Raw genomic sequence first — 26,744 nt, 5'->3', positions numbered from 1 at the left:
GCCTCAGATTTTTAGTCCATTCCTATTCAAAACATGGTTTTCTGACAAATCAGTGAGGATTGAATTCACTAAAAACAATCAGCATTTGAGTTCCGGACTATTATAGAATATTTATGTTATCTCTATTTTTGGGGCTTTGTTCCCCAAGTATTCTCAGCTTTGCTCAGATTTCTTGCTCTAAGAGTTTGAGAGGTATGTTCCAAGCACAAACTCCCCCTGCATTAAGAAGCCAAATTTTCCAACTAGCAGGCCATAGCCCTCCTTTGTACAGCCTTTTAAAGAAACAAAATGGCCATTCACCACAATGAGAAGTCCCTAGCTAACAACATGTGTAACTGTTTGCTTTAAGGAAATAACACCATTCATACTATTTAACAATAATCTGTTTACATCTGTGTTATTTACATATGCCTGGGAAGATGTTCTATATTACAAGGAGTATACATGGTAGGCTGTGTTGAATTTTTCAGTCCCCTCAGGATTAAATGAGCATTTAAATTTTGTAATTCTTTAAAAAGAAGGAAGTTAAGGCATTGCATTAATCCTGTTTTAATTGTTCCTTAGGGCAAACTGAAAACACTGATCCATTTGCTTTTTTTTAATGTTTCTTATGGCAGATTGAACTATGCCAATATTAATTGTTTATTAATTTAGTGATGGTATAAAAAAACATTGAAGTATCTCTGTTTTTAGTGTAACAGAGCCTTTAGAAACAAGTGCTTATGTTTTTTAATAAAGTTTAATTAAATTTTCTGCTAAGCAATTTTTTTCTGTATTTATTTATAACTGAAAGTGTAACTGAGTAAACTAAGTGGTATGCTCCAATGATTCCAGTAATTAGAAGGAATGGTCAATGCAAATATGGCTTGCAGTCAAAAAAATCTACATGTCACAGCTGTGCAAGAAAGGTTCATTTGTCTTCCTACATTAGAAGGCATAGCATTAAAGCTACTTAATGCAGAAGTGTTTTTTTGTGCTAGATGTTTCCATTGACTTATGGCAAATAACTTTAAATAAATAAAGCCAAAAGCTAACTAGCTTTGTTATTTCAATGGAAAGGTTCTGTTTCAATAGGTTGTCATTTCACATAACCCCAGCACCTGAAGTGTATCAGAAGAGAATGACTGATTTACTCAGTAGGTTAGATGTCAGCATTGTTATGGGTGACAACTGGCTATTTGGTATAGAATAAAAGTCTTTTTGACTAAAATGCTGTTGCATTCTGATATTTCTAAAACTATCAACAGCTATTATTAGGTAACCATTGGTGGCCAGCCTGGCAATAGTTATTTGTGTAAATGTTTGGGACATGCATGCACACATGTGAGTCTAGGTAGACTTTGCACTAACGTAAGTTGTCACGTCAGCCATAAGTGTAGAATAGAAGCCCTCATTATCTGCATCTGGATGGTATTCTAACACACAGGGAGTGGGTGACTAGTGTAGTTTCTCCCTGTAGGAACAGTTAGGGTCTAGTCGTGAAATACAGAGGACCCCGGTCTAGTGCATAAAGCCAGACCCTGAAGTAATTGGAATCAAGGCCTTCTATGACTTTTCATGGCACACAAATGGTTGCTACATGTAAGGGCACAAACCCCTCCATATTTGCCTAGATGACAGTCCTCTCCATTTGACAATTTTCCCAACTGGCGGCTCTAGAGGTTGTAAAGTACTGGAGGTATTCAGAGTGCATGACTCATGGTGCTGATGGTTGGATGCACGGAATGAAAAACAGAAGAAATTAGTAAGCCTTCTAGTTTAAAGTGCAGTAATTATGTTTTTGTTTTTTGTTTTTACACAACACTTCGGTGTAACACGGTCTCATTTTATTTTATAACACCCCATTTGACACAAGGCTTATTTACTCATTTTTTGTGCATGTAAAGAATTAGGTATAATGTTGGTTACTGACCAGAAGGGAAACAGAAGGTTAATTACCTCTGAAATCAACCATTAGCAACCAGCAATGGATCCTGTATCACATCTTCAGACTTACTTTTACTTCCACTCAACAAATGGAATAATTTCACAAGGTTTACACAACCAGTGATACTAATCCTGGACGCTGTAAATCTGTACATCAGACCTATCTCCCCTTATGGAAATTAAAAGAACTTTCCTTTGACACTATGTTTTGTCTATTTTCTGGCAAGTTTTCACATTGCAGAATTCCATAGTAGCACAAACAGTGAGCTGCAATAATGTTGCTTTAATGTGGGATTTTACGTAGCTGCTTGCATGGAAAAGTCGGTTGCCTTGTAACAATTTAGGTCTAGCTCAGATTGTTGCAGGCTGCACTTAAACGGAAATGTGATGTGTTTGCTGAGATATAAGGAAATAAATGAGACAGTGGAACAAATAGCAACAGCCCTATACATTTTCAAATGTTACAGAGAATGAGCATGGATTTATGTTGGAATCAGTATAAAAAGCTTCCTCAAAGGAAACTAGTGTATGTCTAGCAATATAGGTTCATAGGTTGGTACTGGGCTATCTGCCCAAAGGCATATATTAGCCCAGCCACGTTGTGCGGTATTCACTGCCCCTTTAGTAGTTCCCTAGACCCTTGTACTAGCAGCTAGTACCCTTGGCCCCTATCTAGTAGTGCTGTTGGTGTGATCCCCAGTGTGAACTTTCTGTTACCCATCCACTCATCAAGGTTCCTCTTGAAGAGTGATAGTGAGGGGCTCTGTCTTATGTAGATCAGGACCCTGTTCCATAGTAAGGGAAGTCTCTGCGAAGGGAATCTATCCCTCCAGCATGTTCTATTCATTGTTGTGTTGAGGTTTATATCCCTAGAGCGTGTAGCTCGAGTAGATTTGGTTTTGCTAAGATGAAGCATGTTCAACAATTCTGGGTTGGACATGGCTCTGTACGTTAGACAGAGATCGCCTCTGAGAAAGCGGTATGCAACAGAGAACAGTCTTAGCTTTTTCAATCGTGCTGCATAGGGCAACTGTTTGAGGCCAGTAATCCTCTTGGTTAGGTACCTTTGTGGTCTCTCCAGCTGCTGGAGATGTCTAGCCAGGTACATTCCAATTGGTGCATTGTACTCAATAATGGGTCTGATGAGGGAAGAGTAAAGGGGCACCATTACATCCTTAGATCTTGATGAGAACCCTTTCGTGATCAGATGGGTCACATAGAAGGATTTTCTAACCACTTTGGCAACATGGTTATCAAAGGAAAGCTGACTATCTACTTGGGTCCCTAGATCCCTTATTTCTTCTTCAGATTTCAGGGGATTACCTCCTATGTTGTAGCTTGTGGTTACTCTGTTTTTTCCAAAGGGGATTACTACGCATTTTTTTACATTTAGCTTGAGACCATGGCTTTGACACCATGCATCAGTCTCATTTAGGCCCTTCTGGAGATCTCCATGTCGGCTGGAGACTCTATTATAACGCCCAGTTTGCAGTTGTCCACAAACTTAGTCAGCCACAGCCCTTCCATGCTTGCCTATACTTCTGAGAAGTATATTCCAAACAGGAGGGGCCCCAGGACAGAGCCCTGAGGCACACCACCCGTTACTGGTCTGGATTCGGACATAGATCCCGCTACTCTTACTTTATGGGATCTGTCTGAGAGCCAGTTTGGGATCCATCTTGTGACGTTAGGGTTTATGCCCAGGCTGGTGAGCTTATCAATAATACCTGAATGGGGAATGGTGTCAAATGCTTTAGCAAGGTCAAGGTAAGCCGTGTGTACCTCCTTTCCCTTATCTATAGCCTGAGTAACTGTCTCAAAGAAATCCACCAGGTTCAGGAGGCATGATCTGCCCTTGACAAAGCTGAACTGTGTGGGGTCCAGCGACTGGAGGTTCCCAATCTCTCCATTTATGAGTTCCATAATGATTCGCTCCATAGCCTTACAGATCAGACTGGTCAGGCTTATTGGTCAGTAGTTCCCAGGGTCAGTTGTGGCCCCACCCTTGTGTAGCGGGACCACCATTGCCATGCGCCATTCTATGGGCACATATCCTGTGGAGAGGCAGTGACTGAACAGGGTATTAAGATGCGGGGTTAATTCCTTTTGGAGCTCGCATATGACACAGCCTGGGACACCATCTGGTCCCATGGAGGCAGTGTTTTTAGCTTTAGATAGAGCCTTGTTAACCAACGTATCAGTAATAATTGGACTTACACAATCCCCTAGAATGGTAATAGGCCCTGTAGGTGGTGAGGGGGGGGGGAATTTACACTGAACCTGTCAGCCAAGATGTTGGCAATGTCAGAAGGGTCAGTGTATTTTGTTCCATTTTGTACTAGCTCAGAACAGACCTGAGCGTGGCCATTTAGGTTTTTGACATAACCATAGAAGGCCTTATGGTTATCCTTGACATCCTTGGCAACCTTCTTTTTGAAATTGGCTTTAGTTGACTTGATGAGGGCCCTCAATTTCTTACTAATGCTGATCAGGGATGAATTTTCTACTTGAGATTTGGCCTTTTTTTGTATAAGTCTCCTCCTTTTATTGTAAAGTTTGCTTATGGCCGGGATCCACCAGACTGGTTTTTTCTTGCTTGAGGAAGGAGTCTTGGTTTTATTTGGGATAGCATGGTCCATGCAATCATGAAGATGCATATAGAGTGCCTTGGTGTAGGATTCCACATCCTGGATATCATTATCCTTCTGCAAGGGAATAGTGAAGCTTTCCATTTTGGATGCAAGTAGTTTGAAGTTTGCTTTGGAAAGGTTTTTGACTATGGTTTCTTTGATTGGGGGAGGTGGAGGAGTGAGGATGTCCAGGGTTATCAGTTTGTGGTCGGATCTGACCAAGGCATTGCCTAATATACCATGCAGAGAAGGTCACCTCAAAAAAAAAAAAGTGTGCTAGTGAATGTTGTGGGTGTTTAATATCTGGCAGTTAGCACAGAAGACATAGCTCTGCATTCTTTTTTATCTGCTTTCTGTTTATAAGGCTTAATTCCTTCCATTTTTAACTAAAGTATGACTCTAAGCAAATAACTTGAGTGTTCCTGGATTGTGCTGAAAAGGGGCTTTTGTGCCATGTTGGTTTACTTGGCCAACAGATAAGTAAAATTAAAAAAGACCCCTTTCAGTTACAGCTCCACAACACAGGCTACTGGGACAAGGAAAATTACAGACAAAGACTAGATCACCGACAAAAATATTACAGAAGTTCCAATACATATATATATATATATATATATGTATATATATATATATATATATATATATATATATATATATATATATATATATATATATATATATGTATATAGGTCTAATTCTTAATTTTGAGGTTTCAAAACTAATACAGATATAGATATCTATGTGTGTATGTCTTTTTAAAACTTCAAATTTCTTATGGTTGAGACTTTAAGACTGAAATTTTGAAACTTCAACCTGTCTAAACGGAGAACACCATACAGCTAAGAATGGTGTATTTACCATTTTACTCACTCTAGTGCAATCTCAGAGTTGGTATATTTAATAAGCAGGGGGTGTGAGGGGCTTGAAACTCTGCAAGAACGTACAAAAAAAAAATTTTTTTTTAATTTTTTTTTATTTACATTTTGAAGTTTCAAAACTTCGATCTTATGGTCTCGACCATAAGAAATTTGTTCAAAATTTAGAAGCAGACCCATGTGTGTGTGTGTGTGTGTGTGTGTGTGTGTGTGTGTGTGTGGTTCCTCTTCACAATCTCGAATTACTGAATGCTCGAAATTCAGTAACTTGAGACTGTAAAGTCGAACCAACAAAAATCCCGAAACCCACAAGCACGAAAACAAAAAACCCAGAACATACAGAACACATACACCACACAACACGCACACCATACAACCCACATCACATAAACTACAAGCCCTACACTACATGCATGCAGGAGGGCAAGCCCCCCTGCACACTCCCCCTACTTATATATTCTAACTCTGAGATATCACACTAATGCACAAAATAAAAAAAAACACACAGCCATTTTACACTGCCTCGCACACACACACACACACACACACACACACACACACACACACACACATCCAACACTCACACTCATAATCCCACCTCCCTACCCTAACCCACACACACAACTTACAAAACACACACATACACTCACTTACCTTCACTTTCGCAAAACATCACGACTCACACACTTCCCATCTCGCAGCTGACATGCATAAGCGCGAATTCGAGATATTTGAATTTGCGCTTATGCAGATTCTCGCTTATGGGTTTTCGACTTTACAGTCTCGAGTTACTGAATTTCGAGCATTCAGTAATTTGAGATTGTGAAGGGGAACTGTGTGTATATGGGTCTACTGCTTTTAGTCTAATTACATTTGGTCGAAAATGATTTCAGGCAGCCCACTTCAATGAAAGCGCATTTGTCTGAAAGCACATTTGGTTAAAAATGGAATGTAGCCCCTGCCCCACTGCAGTGCGACCCTGGAGTGAGAATATAAAGTTAGGGGTGGGTGGGGGGCAGAGCCCCCCTCATTGGGGGATATGGGGGCATAGCCCCTACATTTTGCAACCAGTTTTTACTGATGTTATATGTTTCAATGTATTTTTAATGGATATACATGTATATAATAGTGAGGGGTACCCCCCCATTACTTAATATTCTTACTCCAGGGTCACACTGCAGTGGGGCAGGAGCTAAATTCCATTTTCGACCAAATGTAATTCGACCAAACGTGCTTTCAGTCAAATGAGCTTTCAGTGAAGTGGGCTGCCTGAAATCATTTTCAACCAAATGAAATTCGACCAAATACAGTAGATCCCTGTATATATATATATATATATATATATATATATATATATATATATATATATATATATATATATATTGGGCGGTGCAGTGGCTTAGCAGTTAGTGGTGTCACCTCACAGCCAGAGTTTCTCTGGTTCAATTCTTGGCTGGGGTGCCTTCTGTGCAGAGTCTTCATGTTCTCCCTGCATTTGGGTCGGTTTCCTCCGGGTGTTCCAGTTTTCTCACACATTCCAAAGACATGCAGTAGGTGGACTGGACACTCTAAATTGGCCCTAGGTGTGTATGTGTGTGTGTGTGTGTGTGTGTGTGTGTGTGTGTGTGTGTGTGTGTGTGTGTGTGTGTCTGTGTGTGTGTGTGTGTGTGTGTGTGTGTGTGTGTGTGTGTGTGTGTGTGTGTGTGTGTGTGTGTGTGTGTGTGTGTGTGTGTGTGTGTGATGCACCCTCTGAGGAGGGTTGGGCCTTGGGCTAACAACCTGAGCCTGTAAAATCCATAACTGCTCCAGAAATAGCGAGTGCTGAAAGGTGTTCATTACCTGATGTACCACATGGTGGATAAATGGAAAACAGAGAGAGATAGAAAGAGAGAGAGAGATTATTTCTGTAAAGCAACCACAGTCATTTTCATTAACAAACACCCCAATACCCATCTCCATCTTATTGAATTTGTACATTTTTGATGTTTGCTTGTAATAAAATAAAAATAATTTGCCATAGTAATTTACTTTAATTCTCCTACACGCACACACACACACACACACACACACACACACACACACACACACACACACACACACAAATATGCATGTGCACACACTCATGCACACACAAATGTGCTCACCAATTACTGCAAATTGTGTGGCTGTATCCAATTCAGATGTCTGAGCAGAATCAAATGAACAACTAAATGCATAAATAATGACCACATGTATTTCAGCTTGATGATTTCAAAGCCTTATGGCATACAACCCACTCCAATCCACTAGCGCGCGCTCACACACACACACACACACACACACACACACACACACACACACACACACACACACACACACACACACTCACACACACACACACACACACACACACACACACACACACACACACACACACACACACAAACACACAGATGTGCCCAACAAAAGATACAGTAAACTTTATAGTTCTGTATACTTCAAATGTGTGACTGGAATCAAATGAATGAATAAATACATAAATAATAGCTATATATATTTTAACTTGTTGCCAAGAAAACTACACAGTACACTCTACTGCAATCCCCTTGCACAAGTGACTGCATAACTATGATATCTGAATGCATTCAAATGAATAAATACATAAATAGCTGCCACTTAGGAATGTAAATTCTCGGCTGTTGCTGTCAGAATACTGTGTGAAAGCCACTGCAACCCCATCATACCTCTCCAGCTCTTAACTCAAGAATCAGGGACACACAAAGGCCCCAAAATCAGAGACAGCTACTGCCTTTACATACATAGAAAGTCCACAGTGATAGAACGCACTTTGCTATTAACTTGTTTTTTCTGAAGTCTGAAACTTAAATGTGTGTCATGATTTAGTGACTTGCAGGCCTTATTAATTTGGCCAGAAAGAACAAATTTTATGAGGAACAGACAAAAATAGGAGACAAACTTTTTTTACATTGTCTAGAAAAAACAGTTCTCTGCTTCATATAACAGCTCAATAAACTACTTTTTGAGTAGTGTTTTTGTATGTTCTCTAAATGGCAGGCAGATGTGTAATAGGACATAATTGTCTTTTTCTCCATTTGGTATAGTTTTAATGTTAGTCTGTTTTGAAAAACAGGCCAGTGAGTGAAGTAAATTGATTTCTTTTGTATTATTTTTTAAGAGTTCTGAATGCATTGGAATACCCACGTGAAATAGCAAGCACAGAGTTCTGTGTCCCAGAAACTGGAAAATTATCTTCACTTGTTTATATCTTGCCATGGATATAATGGCCGGTCAGTATCCAAAGTCTTAGGGCAGGTTTTATGCACCCAAACCATTGTGAAACTTGAGGAAAGATACATAAAGATAATGCTTTTTCTTCTCTCTCCTGTTGCAGGCTTCAGAGGAACAGTGCTTGTTTAGTACTTCTTTAAGGCTGGACAGATAAGTACCTTCGACAAAAAAAAAAAATATATATATAATTTTTAAAAAGAAAGAGTATTTTATTGCTGGAACTTACATTATAACAGACTGTCAGAAGACCAATTTATCAGAAGTCTCTGTTACCCTCTTTTCCAGTTTTCTGTGGAAAACTTGTTAAAACTCTTTGTTATGAAGTACATTCTGGAGAATAAAATATTTTACTGTGCTAGAGGCTAGGACCACTGTTTTTGCAGGTTGCCATTGTAAAGTGTTTTTGAAAACAATGTGTGTTTCTGTTATTTACCGACTGCACCAGGCTCTGCTAACTTGGTCTCACTTTGGGATTTTTTTTTTTTGCAGAACCATGGAGTAGGCTATCGGCTCTTCAATACTCCTCCAGCAGCCACAAAAAAAGAACAATTCCATTCCACAACCTCATCTTTGCTTCAGCTGCTGATGTGTGACACTACTGTGGCCACGTCTGGGTTCATCAAACCACTCTTTTTCCTTGGATCCTTGTGAAGCATTTAAGGATTGGCGGTCAGACATTTTCTGCAGTGGTCGGGATGTTATCTGGAGGCATGGGAGAACCACTCTGTTGATCATAAACGGAGGAGTAAATGACCATTTGCAACAGAGCTGAACTAAGTTCCCTGACTTATGAGTTAGTGCCTCTGTTAGGTCAGTCTTTAAGAAAGAGAAAGTTAAACACTCAGCTTCAGCTGACTCTTAGGCTCTATATAAGGAGGATTTATTGGGCTAATCTAAAGGCCCTTTCCAAGCTCTTAGTTCCTTAACCTCTGATGCCTCACTAAGTAATAAATGAAAGAAAATTCCTTCTATTTCTGATTCTGACTCCCAGTCAGAAGACCAGGGACTTGACTTGAGTTGGGTGTTATTTCTTTTGTTAATTCTTCACTGGTACAAGAGTCTATTTCTGAAGATAGTGAGTCTTCAGACTACCCCTTCCCCTTTCTGAAAACTACTAACAAAATTAAAGAACTGTTTCAGTAAGAATGGAATGAAACTCCAGTTTCTCCGGAAAAGTTTTGTGATTTATTACAACTGGATTTTCATCAGCCTGTAGCTGTTCCACTTGTATTATCAGCATTAGAATATATTTTCTTAGCCTGAAATATGCCTCACAGTCAATCTCAAGACCTTAAAAATGCAGATTTTATAAGGTCCTTCAGTATATCTCTTTTCTAATCCCAAATCTGACCCTGCAGTGATTTCTCTAACAAAACCTTTGGCCAAGACACATTCTAGGTGCTAACTCTAATCTAGTTTACCTGAAGAGCTAAATTTAGTTTCTGCTTCATGCAATTGTATTATTTTGTGGAATTTTTGTAGATATCACATGATATCATAACATTAGTCCCTGCATCCATTTTGAAATGTATTTGAGTTCCATGAACGGGAATCTTAACTTGACATTGTGCTTCTACATCAGAATGATGACTGAACCCAGAAAAAAAAACCACCCCACCCACATTTCCCAACTCAGTTACCTGCTCATCTCTTCTATCCCACCCACGTCCCAACCTGGACTACCTTGGTCTGAGACTTCCTTGAAGCTAAACAGAAAATTTACAGCACTCAGTAGCAAAGCCAGGTTTTGTTCAATCACATCTCAACCTTTGATGGAAACTCAATGGATAAGATGGATAGAATGAAAACATGGTAAATGCCAGTCATTAGTGTGTGTGTGTGTGTGTGTGTGTGTGTGTGTGTGTGTGTGTGTGTGTGTGTGTGTGTGTGTGTGTGTGTATACGCACATATGTATGTGTATATTTTCCTGACTTTCTGGTAATCATAATGCTAATCATTAGAGCTTCATAGTTCAGAAACCAGAAAATGCTTGTCACATCTTTTTTTTTAAGAAGGATTTGAGCAAAGTCTGGTTAAGTATCTTCCACAGAGTCACACAGTAAGAAAATGAAGGTAGAGGAATCAAACCCTGTACCCGTGAGTACAGGAAGCAGCTCATTAACAGGTTAGAGCCTTAATTTTCTGCAGACCTTCATTAACTTCTTCATTTTATGAAAATCACCAGGAATTAAGATCATCAAGGTTTACAGATAGTCGATAATGCCAGTCATTAGTTTTATAGTTCTTGATGAGAAAATGCACGTCAGTGCAAAACCTGTTGTCCTGCTAACTTTTTTAAGTGAAATAGAGTAGTTTGCCTGTTATTGGTATGTGATATTGTAGAGCATATGATTTAGTGTCATATTTATGCTATGTCCCTTATTAATTTTTTTTTTTCTTGTAAATCACTGAGTATTACAGTCAGTCAATAATCCCAGTTGTTACAAGTTTTATACTTTATTATTATTTGGAAAATGCATGTCCATGCAGCACATGCTGTTATGTTAACAGTTTAAGTGCATGACAATTGTGTGGTACTTAAGGTTATGAAATGTTAATGGACTGCTTCCTATAACCAAAAGGATCTGGTTTGAATCCTTCTACTGTCATTTGCCTACTGTGTGACTTTGAGCTAGTCACCTAACCAGACAACGCTCTGAGATTGTCCTGAAAAGGGGTACTTTGTCTAATAGATTTACATGGTTTAACAAATAGATAAAATAAAATATTTAACATTTCCCTTTTCAAACATTTGCCCTCCTAAACCGTTAATTTCAACTTTATCCAGAACTCTTGAACAAAGAGTTTGAGAGATATTCTACTCTTTTCCTTGCACAACTTGTGGCTTTCTGGCAAAATTATTGTGGATTGCAGTCACTAAATAATGATAAGCATGTGTGTTGTATCCTTCAGAAAATAATTGTTAACTTTCTTAGTATATCTCAAAAATATAAATCAGTTCCTCCCCCTTGAAATACCATGTTTTAATCTTAAGCACTGATTATTTGCATATGGTGCTAAAAACCTTAAACCTTCATGGGAAGAGCTCTACCATACATCTCACATGTGGAGGAGACTTGGAAATTTGTGGTTGGGAAAGATATTGGATTTAAATATGCCCTTCTACCCAAAAATATGTTCTACACCCAGACATCTTCCAGTGTGACCCTCATCAAAATGATTAACAAAGTTAGACTCTTATTTCAGTTTGAATGGGGTTTTAAAAGATCCCTCCAATCACAAATTTCCCTTTTCCTCCCCAGGAAATTAGGTGGAACAGGACTGTGCAATCCTAGGAAACTGACAGAAGTTTTAACATGCCACATTTTTCTTATAGCAAGTGGCTACCAGAGCCTGTGGACTGACCTCACAGGAAATATGTTGACTATCAGCATACGCATGGCACTGACTTACTTTGTATATGTTAACCCCATTCTAGTTATAAACTACATTTCATAGCTTTTACACTATAACTCCAGAGCTACTTTAATGCAATGCATTAGCCAATCAAGTGTTCATTGTCTGTTATATCATCTATTGTCATCTCAGTCTGTATTCTTTGTGATGTTTTCTGGTGTCACAAAAAAGTCTTAAAAGATTGGTTCCTGATTTTGTCTGTTTCTGACTCGTAAGCTAAGAAGATGAAAAGGACAGAGGGAAGTAGTAGTGAGTTGCACTGTACAGTTCTGATAGCAGCAAGCTGAGATACATTTCTAAACCATTATTTATAAATGTATTTATTTAAATTATCTCAAGCAGAAATTTGAAGTCCGAAATCATACATGTGGCTGTTATGTATGTGCGTGTGTGTTTATGTATGTGTGTGTGTGTGTGTTTGTGTATGCTTACATGTAGAGGGTGTTGTTATTGGCAGTCCCTGATTTTTTCGCTTATTTTGTGGTCAGTTCCTTATAAAATTTGTGGATTTTTGGTAAAGTGTTGTTGACTGCAGTCAATAAATAATTACAGATATACGAGTTTCACACTATATACCCTTCAGAAAATGTTGTCTAATGCAAAACCTGTTAGACTAGCAACACTCTAAATATAAATGAAAAAACCCACTTAAGCCACCACAGCATATAAAACTAAAAGTAATTGAGCACAACAAAATAAAAGGCAAAGGATAAGCACTTTCAAGCCAAAGCTCTTCCTCAGATCCAAAAACATACAGGTCACTCTTTACTTAAAAAATCCAAACTACCAAAGAAAATCACGATACAGGCCTACGCCCTCTCGATACAGGCATTAAAGGCATAATGCCATTTAAACCTGTTAACCGATCCACCTGCAGTTCAGCTATCCATTTAAGTTCACTCACCTCTGTTTGGTGTCAGATATTTCCACCTCTTCTACTTAAAAATTGTATGTATAACATCATAAAAACAAAAGAATGCCCAGGATGAGTTTTAATATGTTGAACAAATGCATTATGTTTAGCCATCAGCCTCACATCTCTCATAAGCTTTAGAATCCATTCCTTTAACATTTGGTTTGTCTTTCCAACAATGAATGATTCACAAAGTAAACACCTAACAAGATACACCACATTCTTAGTGTGAAAATTTGCATAAAATCAAGGTGTATATACTCTTTTTATCACAGGATGTTAAAAACAGTTTGAAGTATCAATATACTGACATGTCTTACAACTTCTGCAAGGGTAAGTACTCATCCTATGCAAACCCACAGAACCTGATCTAAATAAATGAGGATGTATATATCCCTACATAAGATACATTTTAAATTCAGTCCACTCTATATATGTAAGACCAATATTTAAGATCAGCTCCTGGTTTTTGGGTGCTTGTCTCTGAATCTTGAGCTAAGATGTTGGCAAGGCATAAGAGTGCAATGAGTTCCACTGTATGATTCTTACAGTAGTGGTCTAAAATATACTTTCATGTCATTATATATGTATTTGATCATTCATTTGATTGTAAGCAAACATCCGATTTGTATGCAGTCATACAGGGGGTTGTAATTGATGGTCTCATCTGTGTGTGTGTGTGTGTTATGTCTGTATGAAAATAAATACTTGATTTCTGGATCCCAATACAGATCTAGTGTAAATGAAAGAATCAGTTGTAAACAGCATCATTATCATCATTCAAGGCATGTTCATTTGGTATGATCATTGGTTGCTTTGTTTTGTTGACTGTTGGTAGTGTTTATTATTTAGCTGTGAATAAACTGAACAGCTTGAAGTTTACAAGTTTATTGTTAATATTTTATTGTAACTGTGAATACATTTTAATCTAGCTAATTTGTTTGCAGGGACATTTGTGTGAAACGTATTGTGTTTGGGTTACAATAGTTTGTCAGTTTGTACAGATAACTAAGGTTATGAGCTATTAATTAGCTGTGTTCTGTAGTGCAGCTTTTGACTCCCTCTGCCTTGCTTGTTTGTCTTCTGTATGACTCTGACCAAGTCAATTCATCAGACAGTTCTCCTGAGCTGGCCTTGAAAGTGACATTTGCTTTCAGTGGGCTGTCCCACCCTGTTAACCAATACATAATGCATCCGTGTTTTGAAATCCTGTACTGTTCACATAGTTCTTCGTTGTTTGCTACTTGACTATGAATCCCATCAATTGTCTTGCAGTTTAATGGGTTGCCAGATGCAGTTTCAATTAACATGAATGTCAAGGGAAAACAAGTTTACTGGTGTTCATGTTGACTGTTTTTAATGTGAAACTGCTTTGGTTAGTTTAGGGTGACTGTGTTTTTGCTGTAAATTTTGAAATAAAAGTTTTAAATTAAATCCAAATCTGTATGAGCTTTGTATAAATAAAAAAAAGAAAATAGTATCTGCACTGACAGATTTGAATAGTGTTTTATGGTACTTGGAGAAAGACAGGCTTATCCAGCAATAGTGATTTGTGCAGTTTCAAGAACGTCAGTAAACTCTAGCATTTCAGCAAACAGCTAACTTTTATTATGTAAAAAATGGAAACTCAGCAGAAATGATGTTAACACTTCATTCATCTCAAACATACTGGCACTAGGTTTAGAAATGCAATGCATTATGGGATGCATAAAATAATAAAATTGTAACTCTATAAAATACAGTCTAGTAGGTATGTTTTATTTATTGTCATGGCTATCAGCACTGGCTTGGGAGCATCAAGCACACAGTCCAGGGTTCTGGCTGTATCTTACAGGTTGATACATGAATACTAGGCTAACTACCCTAAAGGGCCATTTTAAGCCTAGCCAATAAGTCAACACTAGACTCAAACCCTGTACCTATGTGCCTATGAGGCGAAGACTTTAACCATTATGCCAAACCTCCACTTGCTGGTGGCAGGCAGACAGCCAGACTACCTCACCCCCCTCAAAACAGGCAAGCTCACTGTATGTCAGTCACTTATACAAAGAACCCAGTCTGCTGCCTAACTCTTCCCATGCCCAAGCTGCTAAATGATCTGGGTTGAAATGAAATCTTTAACCCTTTATGTCCAAGAGGTGGCATGCTAATGTTACTTTGTTCAGAGAAGAATATAGTGTACAGCACCCAGACCTCCCCAACAATCTCAGTAATCCTTTCTTTATTTCATAAAGAAGAGGGTTAAGAGGCCAGCAGCTCCCTTTACATGCAATGCAAATATTCCTTCAGTGGATGCAACCATGTGGCATGTAAAGCATAGGCTTTATTAAGGATAAAGGAGGCATTGCACATGTTCCTTCAGTGGATGCAACCATGTGGCATGTAAAGCATAGGCTTTATTAAGGATAAAGGAGGCATTGCACATGTTCCTTCAGTGGATGCAACCATGTGGCATGTAAAGCATAGGCTTTATTAAGGATAAAGGAGGCATTGCACATGTTCCTTCAGTGGATGCAACCATGTGGCATGTAAAGCATAGGCTTTATTAAGGATAAAGGAGACATTGCACATGTTCCTTCAGTGGATGCAACCATGTGGCATGTAAAGCATAGGCTTTATTAAGGATAAAGGAGACATTGCACATGTTCCTTCAGTGGATGCAACCATGTGGCATGTAAAGCATAGGCTTTATTAAGGATAAAGGAGACATTGCACATGTTCCTTCAGTGGATGCAACCATGTGTCATGTAAAGCATAGGCTTTATTAAGGATAACGGAGACATTGCACATGTTCCTTCAGTGGATGCAACCATGTGGCATGTAAAGCATAGGCTTTATTAAGGATAAAGGAGACATTGCACATGTTCCTTCCACTGTGTTCTACTCATTGTAGGACAGCCAACGTTTACATACAACCGACCATGTAATAACTGAGGTTAATAACATTGCACATGTTCCTTCCACTGTGTTCTACTCATTGTAGGACAGCCAACGTTTACATACAACCGACCATGTAATGATTGAGGTTAATAACATTGCACATGTTCCTTCCACTGTGTTCTACTCATTGTAGGACAGCCAACGTTTACATACAACCGACCATGTAATAACTGAGGTTAATAACATTGCACATGTTCCTTCCACTGTGTTCTACTCATTGTAGGACAGCCAACGCTACATACAACCGACCATGTAATAACTGAGGTTAATAACATTGCACATGTTCCTTCCACTGTGTTCTACTCATTGTAGGACAGCCAACGTTTACATACAACCGACCATGTAATAACTGAGGTTAATAACATTGCACATGTTCCTTCCACTGTGTTCTACTCATTGTAGGACAGCCAACGTTTACATACAACCAACCATGTAATAACTGAGGTTAATAACATTGCACATGTTCCTTCTACTGTGTTCTACTCATTGTAGGACAGCCAACGTTTACATACAACCGACCATGTAATAACTGAGGTTAATAACATTGCACATGTTCCTTCTACTGTGTTCTACTCATTGTAGGACAGCCAACGTTTACATACAACCGACCATGTAATAACTGAGGTTAATAACATTGCACATGTTCCTTCTACTGTGTTCTACTCATTGTAGGACAGCCAACGCTACATACAACCGACCATGTAATAACTGAGGTTAATAACATTGCACATGTTCCTTCTACTGTGTTCTACTCATTGTAGGACAGCCAACGTTTACATACAACCAACCATGTAATAACTGAGGTTAATAACATTGCACATGTTCCTTCTACTGTGTTCTACTCATTGTAGGACAGCCAACGTTTACATACAACCGACCATGTAATAACTGAGGTTAATAACATTTTAAATTGCCTCATTTTATACACAAACCATGAATCTGTATCTTCTATTGTGCACTACTCGGTGCAGGACAGCCAACTTGCATACACAACTGACCATTTAATAATTCAGATTAATAACATTTTCAATTGCCAACTTTTGTATACAACCTGCCATATAATAACAATAACATTTCAAATAAATATACTGTTACTTAAATCCATAGTATGGTAATATTTTAATTTCTTCCTACTCTCTGCCTCTGAAAAGATAGTATTTCTATAGTATAATAATATATTTCAGTGTGATCCTTGGTTCCTTTTTCTGTTCCTTTCTTTTTTTTATTCTTCTAGGGCATAATCACCAATGGGAAATGTATCTACTTCAGCTGAACATCCTTAATTATAACTATAAATCTGTTTCAAAACACTTTACACTGTATCACACACTCACACACACACTTCAGCCTGATACCAGTGCACTACCAAATGTAGAGTGCCAGAGAATTGCTTAGTTTACCTCCTTTAATAAATAAATCAAAAAGCAGACCTTAGTGAGTGACCAGTCTAGTGTGAGCTCCTCTTGACCTCAGTGACTGAGTAGTCTGATGTAAGCAAGGTTCTGATCAGCACTGGAAGGAAAAGGGAATGTCCTCCTTTTCTTGTTATTTCCATATTGATTAAGATACCACTCTATTGGAAGGAAACTGAAAATGGATCTGTTACTCTGTCTTTCAGATGAGAAGTTAAACTGAGGCCCCATCTGCATGAGTTGGTGGTAGCTCAGCTGGATGTAAAAGATACCATGGCACCTATCAAAAAGATTAGGGGTCCTTTATTTGTATTCTACTTAGAACTTATTTATATCAATATTATATATTTACATATTTACATATCCCATCACCAACATTTATGAGGAAGAATAGCTCAGAATGTCTTCTTTACTGAACCCCACTCCTTTTTCCACAACCACCATTTGATCCTTTTTATAACTGCTGGAAAAAACATTTCCCTTTAAACATATTTTCACTAAGACTTTCATTCCAAATAACCCATGAAACATAAAATGTTTTTTATATATTCTTATTTTACTATCATCTTAATATTATTGTGATATCCATACACTATCATATCCATGTTTGTATCGTTTTCTTTTATATTTCCAAATAAATTCCCTTCACACAATGTTTTCCATAACTTTCTTACTCCTTTACATGTTAAGAACACATATTCTGCTGGCTCTTCTTCACCACAATATAAACAGATTCATTTTTCTTTTTATATGGCATGCTGCTTTTAACAGGAAATTTGTTTATACTTAACCTCCAAAAAAAAAAAAAAAAAAAAAAAAAAAGCTCGACATTCTGCCAACTCTTACACCATTATTTCTTCCTTCAATAGCTTTTACTTTTTCTTCTTGCAGATTTTCATATGGATTAATGCAAAATGATTGCTCCTTCACCTCTTCATAACACATTTTCCTTTTTTCACATTATTAATCTTTATCTTCCACAATTGTATTTTTTCTAAATAATTTTCCATGTCATCATTATAACGTTCTATGTTTGATTTTATTTTATTAGATCTATAGCTTCTTCTCACAGGTCATATATTTCCCCGTAATTTCTCCTTACCCTTTATCCATATTAATACTTTATATAAATTCAAAGAAGCCACAAATATCATTGGGTTTATTAAATCTAAACCACCACTTTATTTATTTCTATTCAATACTCCTATTTCACTAGATTCAGTCTCGAACCCCCATATAAAAGAAAAAAATTATTTCCATTATTTCCGTTTCTTATGTTTTTGGAATCGTACAGACACTTACTAAATGCGCCATGTTACTTATCAACAAAAAAAAAATATTAGCACTACATCCCCTTATACTATCCAGAAGTACAAGGTTCCCTATTCGTCCATTCCAGTCAGTCAATAAACCAGTCCCTTAAACTATCCTGGCATGTCCAAAGCGCAGTTTCAGGTATACTCTCCAGTCCAGCTAGTGAATCTGGGAATCTTGAGGCAATGTTACAATTGCCTTATGTACACAGACAACCCTCTCCTTCTTCCAACAAACTCAAATATTTGTGAGAGATGCAACTATACAGCCAAACTGGAGACCGAGCTCTCTCAACCCAAGACTGGCACACAGTCAGGAGGAGAAGGAAACCATTCGCACCACAAAACCAGTCTTACATACACCAAACGTACCAGCAAACAAGACACATAAACTCACAAAAACATACTCGGAGGCTCTAAATAAAAATTTGCCAAAGCAGCAGAGACCTTCAGAACAGACACCCAAGCAACAGCCACCCCACAACAATTTACACATATCACATAATTCACAAAGTCAGTGTGTCACACAGTCGCAGCCCCTAAGGCTAAATAACACACCTAATACACTAGTAATTGGAGACTCTATAGTCAGGCACACTGACGTCCCTTTCACCAGACTGAACAAGGAGAAGGTCACTGTAAGCTGCCTGTCGGGAGCCAGGATCCGCCACATAACACAGGCACTCAGGTCACTGCACAGCAGGTACAAATATGACTCCGTCATTGTCCATGTTGGTGTGAATGACCTGAGATGTACCTCCCTGGACTACATGAAAAGAGACATAGAGGAGCTCTCTGATCATGTAGCCCAGGCCGGTATGACCCTGACCCTGAGTAGCATATTGCCCTCACCAAGAATGATGCCGCAGTATAAAGACAAAAATGATCAATTTTAACAATTGGCTAAGCTATTGGTATCATTCAAAGGGGATCCGATGTCTGTCAGCCTGGGATGACATGCTAGACAAGCCATGTTGCTTCGCCAGGGACGGCTTGCACCTGTCACCTTTAAGCTTTTGAATACTGGCTAAGGCTCTTGCCACCCCCATAGTGCCTTTTTTAGGCAAAGCCCAAAAGACAAACCCACCCCCATAGACAATACCAGAAACAAAAAACTAAGGGTAATGCTACTCAACACCAGAAGTCTAAACCTCAAGATGCATGCACTTGAGGAGCTCCTCAGTATGGAGAAAATCGATTTCTGTGCAGTAACAGAAACCTGGTTCAAGGCTCCAGAGAGCACCCCAGCACTACCGGGATTCAACTCATACCATTCTTTTCAGCCCCAGAACTCTGACCAAACTACTAAAGGCGGGGGAGTATCCATTTTCATCAAGGATACCCACACCTCCAGGTTAGTGGCACTGCACGAGGCAGCAGAGACCTTCCACGTGCAACTAACATTAGGCAAAACTGCTTTTCAGTTCATAGCCTGCTACAGATCACCTACCTTGTCTCTGGAACCCCACTCGGCATTCCTGAGAACACTGGAGAATATGAAGGTCTCACCAAACACCATGATATTGGGAGATTTCAACTACCCAAACATTGACTGGGAAAACTACTCAAGTCCAAGCTCTTTTGCCCAACGGTTCCTGGAGTTTATGAACTCAAATGCCATGGAACAACTGGTCACCACTCCCACAAGAGGGGACAACATATTGGACTTGGTCATCACCAACATGGGGGCTCAATGTTCCACACCAGAGGTAAATCCCTCGTTGGTAAGATCAGACCATAAACTTATCACAATGGACATCCACATCCCGACCCCACCCCCAGCAAAGGAAACCACTGTGAAAAATTTCTCGAAAGCAAACTTCACACTTCTCAAGACCAAGGTGGAAAGTTTCAAAGCCCCTGGGCTCAGACCTCTCAACCAATTGGAGACAAATTTCAACAGAATCAGGGACAATCAGGGACACTTTTAAAATATTAGTGCTATTAATTTGAAACATTGACAGAATCAGAGTATATGAATTTATACACATTTTCTGAAGTAAAAGAAGTTTATAACTCTTAATTATTGTCATTATTCATTAAGTGTAATTCAGCACCTTTCCTCCAAAAGTCACTAGTTTTAGGAGGGATTAAGAGGGACAGAGTTAAAATTTGAGTCAAAATCAGGAACGTCCCTGAAAATCAGGGACAGTTGAGAGGTATGCCTGGGCTAATGGATAATGCTACCCAAACCACAGAATCCTTTACAAATGCACTCTATGAGCACCTACAGGAATGCATGGATCGTGCCATCCCAAGCAAAACAAAGACTCACTCCTCCAAGACCATGAGACCAGTCTGGTGGACCCCAGCCATAAACAAGCTATACAACAGAAGGAGGAACCTATTACATGACAAGGCAAAATCCCAAAAAGGGAAGGCATCCTTGATCAGTGCCAGTAAGTACTTTGATCCCTCATAAAATAATCAAAGGCCAGCTTCGAAAGAAAAATCGCCAAAAACTCTAAAGATAATCACAAGGCGTTCTTTAGCTATGTCAAAAATCTGGGTGGCAGCTCTCAGATCTGCTCTGAGCTGGTGCATAATGGCATTGCCAACATCCTGGTGGACAGGTTCAGTGCAAACTTCAACCCCCTCACCCCCAAAGGGGCCTGTGTCTATCCCAGAAGAATGCAGTCCCCCAAACATCAGACACACAGGTGAAAGCAGCCCTCTCCAAAGGAAAAAACACAGCATCAGTGGGACCAGATGGTATCCTGGGCTGCGTCTTACACAAGCTCCAAAATGAACTAAACCCTCACATGAATTCACTGTTCCAACTCAGCCTTACCACAGGTTATGTACCCAAAGAATGGCATACAGCAACAGTGATGCCGCTCCACAAAGGTGGCACCACAACGAATCCCGGGAACTATCGCCCTATAAGCCTGACTAGCCTGGTCTGCAAGGTTATGGAGCGCATCATCATGGATCTCATTAACAAAGACATTGGGAACCTCCAAACATTGGACCCCACCCAATTCGGCTTTGTTAAGAGCAGATATTGTCTCTTAAACCTAGTTGATTTATTCAAAACAGTTAACAAAGCCTTAGATGAGGGAAAGGTAGTCCACACAGCCTACCTAGACCTCGGTAAGGCCTTCGACACAATATCCCACTCTGGTATCATAAATAAGCTTACCAACTTAAAAATCAACCCATATGTCACAAGATGGGTTGCAAACTGGCTCAGGGATAGAACTCACATGGTCAGAGTTGTGGGTGCCATGTCCAACTCTAAACCAGTCACAAGTGGCATCCCACAGGGATCAGTCCCGGGACCACTCTTGTTCGGTATATACTTCTCTGAGGTACAGGCAAACACGGGAGGATTGTGACTGACCAAGTTCGCAGATGATTGCAAACTGGGAGCCATAACTGACTCTCCAGCTGACACAAGCATCCTCCAGAAAGGCCTTATGGAGACTGAACCCTGGTGTCAGAACCATGGCCTCAAGCTAAATGCAAAAAAAGTATAGTCATCCCTTTGGGAAAAACAAAGTGCCCACAAACTATCATATAGGAGGAAATTCGCTAATTACAGAAGAAGTAATCAAGGATCTGGGAACCCAAGTAGATAGTAACCTCTCCTTTGACAATCACATTGCCAAAGTGGTTAGAAAAACCTTCTATACAGCCCACCTAATCACAAAAGGGTTCACATCTAGATCAAGAGAGGTCATTGTACCCCTCTACTCATCACTCATCAGGCCCATAATTGAGTACAACGCCCCATTTGGGATGTACCTTACCCGACACCTGCAACAGCTGGAGAGACCTCAAAAATACCTCACCAAGAGAATCATGGGCCTCAAACAGTTGCCCTATGCAGCTCAACTAAAGAAACTCCAGCTCTACTCAGTTGCTTACTTCCTACTCATAGGTGATCTCTGCCTGACATACAAGGCCATGTCCAACCTGGAATTGTTCGACATGCTCCACCTCAAGAAAACCAGATCCACAAGAGCTATACACTCCAGGGATTTAAACCTTAACACAACAATGAATAGGACATGCTGGAGGGATAGATTCATATCCCAAAGGCTTCCCGTGCTCTGGAATAGAATCCCAGTCCATGTTCGACAGAGACCCTCACTGACCCTCTTCAAGAGAAATCTTGATGAGTGGATGGGTAATTGTAAATTTACTCCTGGGATCTCTTCTATGGCTCTGCTGCACAGAGGCTCAGGAATCTAGTCTAAAAGGGAGGTGAAAGCCAACAAATTCTGGCTAGGCTTATAAATGCCCTAGGGCAGATAGCCTAGTACCTACCTATGAACCTATGAACACAGAATTAATCAAATTTGCTTTCTTTTTATATGACAACTTATATGTTTTCCATAAGGCACGTATTTCTTTTATACTTCTTATTACATTTTCTCATTTTTTTTTCATTTTGTTAATACCAAACTCCAGTTCTAAAATCTTTATTTCTGTTATAGTAAATTGAACCCACTATATTATTACCGTTTCCTAATCCTTGACATTTTTATTTATTAAGATCCATCCCTATTCCTTTTAATAATGTTATTAAATATTGAATTACCATTTCCACCCAAATAATGTTTTGTTATAATGACTATATCATATGCATAGGTCATTATAACTGGAATTTGCACACATTTTCCTATTTCATAGTCAATCTTTCTCATTTTACTCCTAATTTCACTAACTATTAAATTCATAACTAAAAGAAACAGCATATTACTCATTGGACATCCTTGTCTAATCCCATTATTCATTGCAAGTCATACTCTTTTTTTCTTACTAATATTGCAGTTTTCCATAGACTTCCAGTTTTATCAACATTTCCTACCATTAATTTTGCTTCTTGTCCTTCTTTCATCACATCATCTACTACTTTCCTCACAGTCATCATTTTTTTGACAATCTCTACCTTTAATACTGAATACACTTTCTTCTATTATATTTTGTATTTTATTTTCCATCCTCTTCTATATAATCTGCATAAGTATCTTAAAGTCAGTATTGTTTAATACTATAGACCTCCAATTTTGTGTTTATAGGTTCATAGGTTCATACTAGGCTATCTGCCCGAGGGCATTTACAAGCCTAGCCCATAGTTTTGTGGCTTACGCCACCCCTTTAGTATGGGGAACTATACCCATTATTTTGCTATGCCTCTGTCGAGCAGTGACACTGAGGTAATCCCTGGGGTATATCTGCGATCTCCCATCCATTGGTCAAGATTTCTCTTGAACAAGGCCAGCGAGGTGCTCTGCCTCACATATACCGGGATTTTGTTCCACAGCATAGGGAGTCTTTGGGTGATGAATCTATCCCTCCAGCACGTCCTATTAATAGCCGTGTCAAGGTTTAAGTCTCCCGCCCTTGTGGCTCTGACGGATCTAGATTTTTTGAGGTGAAGCATATTCATCAAATCTGGGTTTGACATGGCCTTGTATGTTAGGCAAAGGTCACCTCTGAGCAAGCGGTGGCGACTGAATAGAGCTGGAGTTCTTTCAGTCGGGCAGCATAGGACAGATGTTTGAGACCCTTTATCCTTTTGGTAAGGAACTTTTGTGGCCTCTCCAGCTGCTGCAAGTGTCGGGTCAGATACATTCCAAATGGGGCATTGCACTCAATCATTGGTCTGATGAGTGATGAGTATAGGGAGACTATGACCTCCCTTGATCTAGATGAGAATCCCTTCATGATAAGGTGGGCAATGTAGAAGGTCTTCCTAACTACTTTAGCTACATGGGTGTCGAATGACAGACTACTATCAACCTGGGTCCCCAGGTCCCTGATAACTTCTTCTGTGCTCAGTGGATTGCCACCTATTTGGTAGCTAGGGGTAACCTTGTTTTTCCCGAAGGGTATGACTATGCATTTTTTGGCATTTAACTTTAGGCCATGACTCTGGCACCAGTTATCCGTTTCTGTGAGACCCTTCTGAAGGATATCTGTGTCAGATGTGTTTCTACTATGGCGCCCAGTTTGCAGTCATCTGCAAACTTTGTCAGCCATAACCCTCCTGTGTTAGCTTGTACTTCGGAAAAGTAGATGCCAAACAAGAGTGGGCCCAGGACTGAGCCCTGTGGTACACCACTTGTGACAGGCTTTGAGTCTGACATGGCGCCAGCAACTCTGACCCTGTGGGTTCTGTCACTCAGCCAGTTTGCAACCCATCTTGTGATGTATGGGTTAACATTTAAGCTGATGAGTTTTTCAATGATACCCGAGTGGGGTATTGTATCGAAGGCCTTCGCCAGATTGAGGTAGGCTGTATGGACTGCCTTTCCCTCATCAATGGCTTTGGTGACTGTTTCGAAAAAGTCACCCAAGTTTAGAAGGCATGATCTGCCTTTGACAAAGCCAAACTGGGATGGATCCAAAGTCTGCCAGTTCCCTATGTCTTTATTTATGAGGTCCATTATGATCCTCTCCATGGCTTTGCAGATAAGGCTTGTCAAGCTAATGGGCCGGTAATTTCCAGGGTCGGTGGAGGCACCGCCTTTGTGAAGTGGGACCACAGTTGCAGTGCGCCACTCCCTGGGTACGTATCCAGAGGTAAGACTATGATTAAACAGCTGTCCTAGCTGTGGGTTTAATTCCTCATTGAGTTCGTGCAGCACACAGCCGGGGACACCATCAGGTCCCATGGATGCTGTGTTTTTTGCTTTGGAGAGAGCAGTTCTCACTTGGGCGTTGGAGATGTTTTGGCGGCTGCAATCGCTTGGTATAGATATCTCTCCTTTTGGGAAGTTTGCACTGAACCTGTCAGCCAGTATGTTGGCAATGTCTGTAGGATCAGTAATCTTCACATCATTTTGAACTAGTTCTGAGCATATCTGGGAGTTTCCTCCCAGGTTTCTAACATAGCTAAAGAAGGCCTTATGATTGTCTTTTGAGTCTTTAGCTATTTTTCTCTCAAAATTTGCTTTGGATGATTTTATGAGAGCTCTTAGTTTTTTACTTATAGTGATCAAGGGTGTCTTACCTTTTAAGGATTTTGCTCTATCTTGTAGTAGCTTCCTCCTTTTGTTGTAGAGTTTGTTTATGGCTGGGGTCCACCAGACTGGACGCTTGCCTTTGGTACAAAGAGTCTTTGTTTTGCTTGGGATTGCCTTATCCATGCAGTCCTGCAGGTGCTGGTAGAAGGCATTTGTAAGTGATTCAGCGGCTTGAGTACTGTTTTCCACGGCTCGGGGCCTTAAAGGAGACCACACTAGTCTTTAGAAGTGTGAAGTCGGCTTTCGAGAAGTTCTTTACTGTGGTCTTTTTATTTCAGGTGGGGTGGGATGAGGACCTCCAGCGAGATTAGTTTGTGATCTGATCTCACCAGTGAGGGGTATACTTCGGTGTTGAACATTGTGCTCCCATGTTCGTGATGATGAGATCAAGTATGTTTTCTCCTCTTGTGGGGATGGTGACTAGTTGTTCCATGGCATTTGAGTTAATGAATTCCAGGAACTTTTGGGCTAGGGTGTTTGGGCTTGAGTAGTGTTCCCAGTCTATATTAGGGTAATTGAAGTCACCTAGTATGATGGTGTTTGGTGATACATTTATCCCCTCTAGTGTTTTCAGGAAGGCCATGTGAGGTTCCTGAGTTTGTGAGGGTGGCCTGTAACATGCTACAATTTGCAGAGCAGTCTTGCCTATGGTTAATTGCACCTGGATGGTCTCCGATGCATCGTGTGTTGCCACCAGTCTTGAGGTGTGGGTGTCCTTGATGAATATGGATACCCCCCCCTCCTTTCTTGGTATTGTCCGGATTTTGGGGCCGGAATGCATGATATGAGGTAAAACCTGATAGTGCTGGGGTGCTCTCAGGAGCCTTGAGCCAGGTTTCTGTCACAGCACAGACATCGATGTTCTCCATACTGAGAAGGGCCTCGAGTGCGTGCATTTTGAGATTTAGACTTCTGGCATTGAGCAGCATTACCCTTAGTTTTTTTCCTTTTTTGTGTTCTAGGGTGGTAGGTTTAGAATTTGAGCCTTGCCTAAAAAATAGCCAAGGCGAAAGGCTTAAAAAGTCGAAAATGCAGAAAAAAATACTTAGAATC

General features: G+C 39.7%; 1 long non-coding RNA gene across 1 annotated transcript in view; it reads right to left on the bottom strand.

Annotated features, from left to right (window-relative positions):
* Positions 1-26,744, bottom strand: part of LOC122790801 — a 1,149,194-nt gene that overhangs the window by 614,812 nt on the left and 507,638 nt on the right. The window lies entirely within an intron of this gene.

Source organism: Protopterus annectens, chromosome 16.part0 (assembly GCF_019279795.1).
Source record: "Protopterus annectens isolate FY-2018-M chromosome 16.part0, PAN1.0, whole genome shotgun sequence".
Lineage (NCBI taxonomy): Eukaryota > Metazoa > Chordata > Ceratodontiformes > Protopteridae > Protopterus > Protopterus annectens.
Note: the sequence above shows the minus strand (reverse complement) of the source record. Positions and strands in the feature narration are given on the sequence as shown.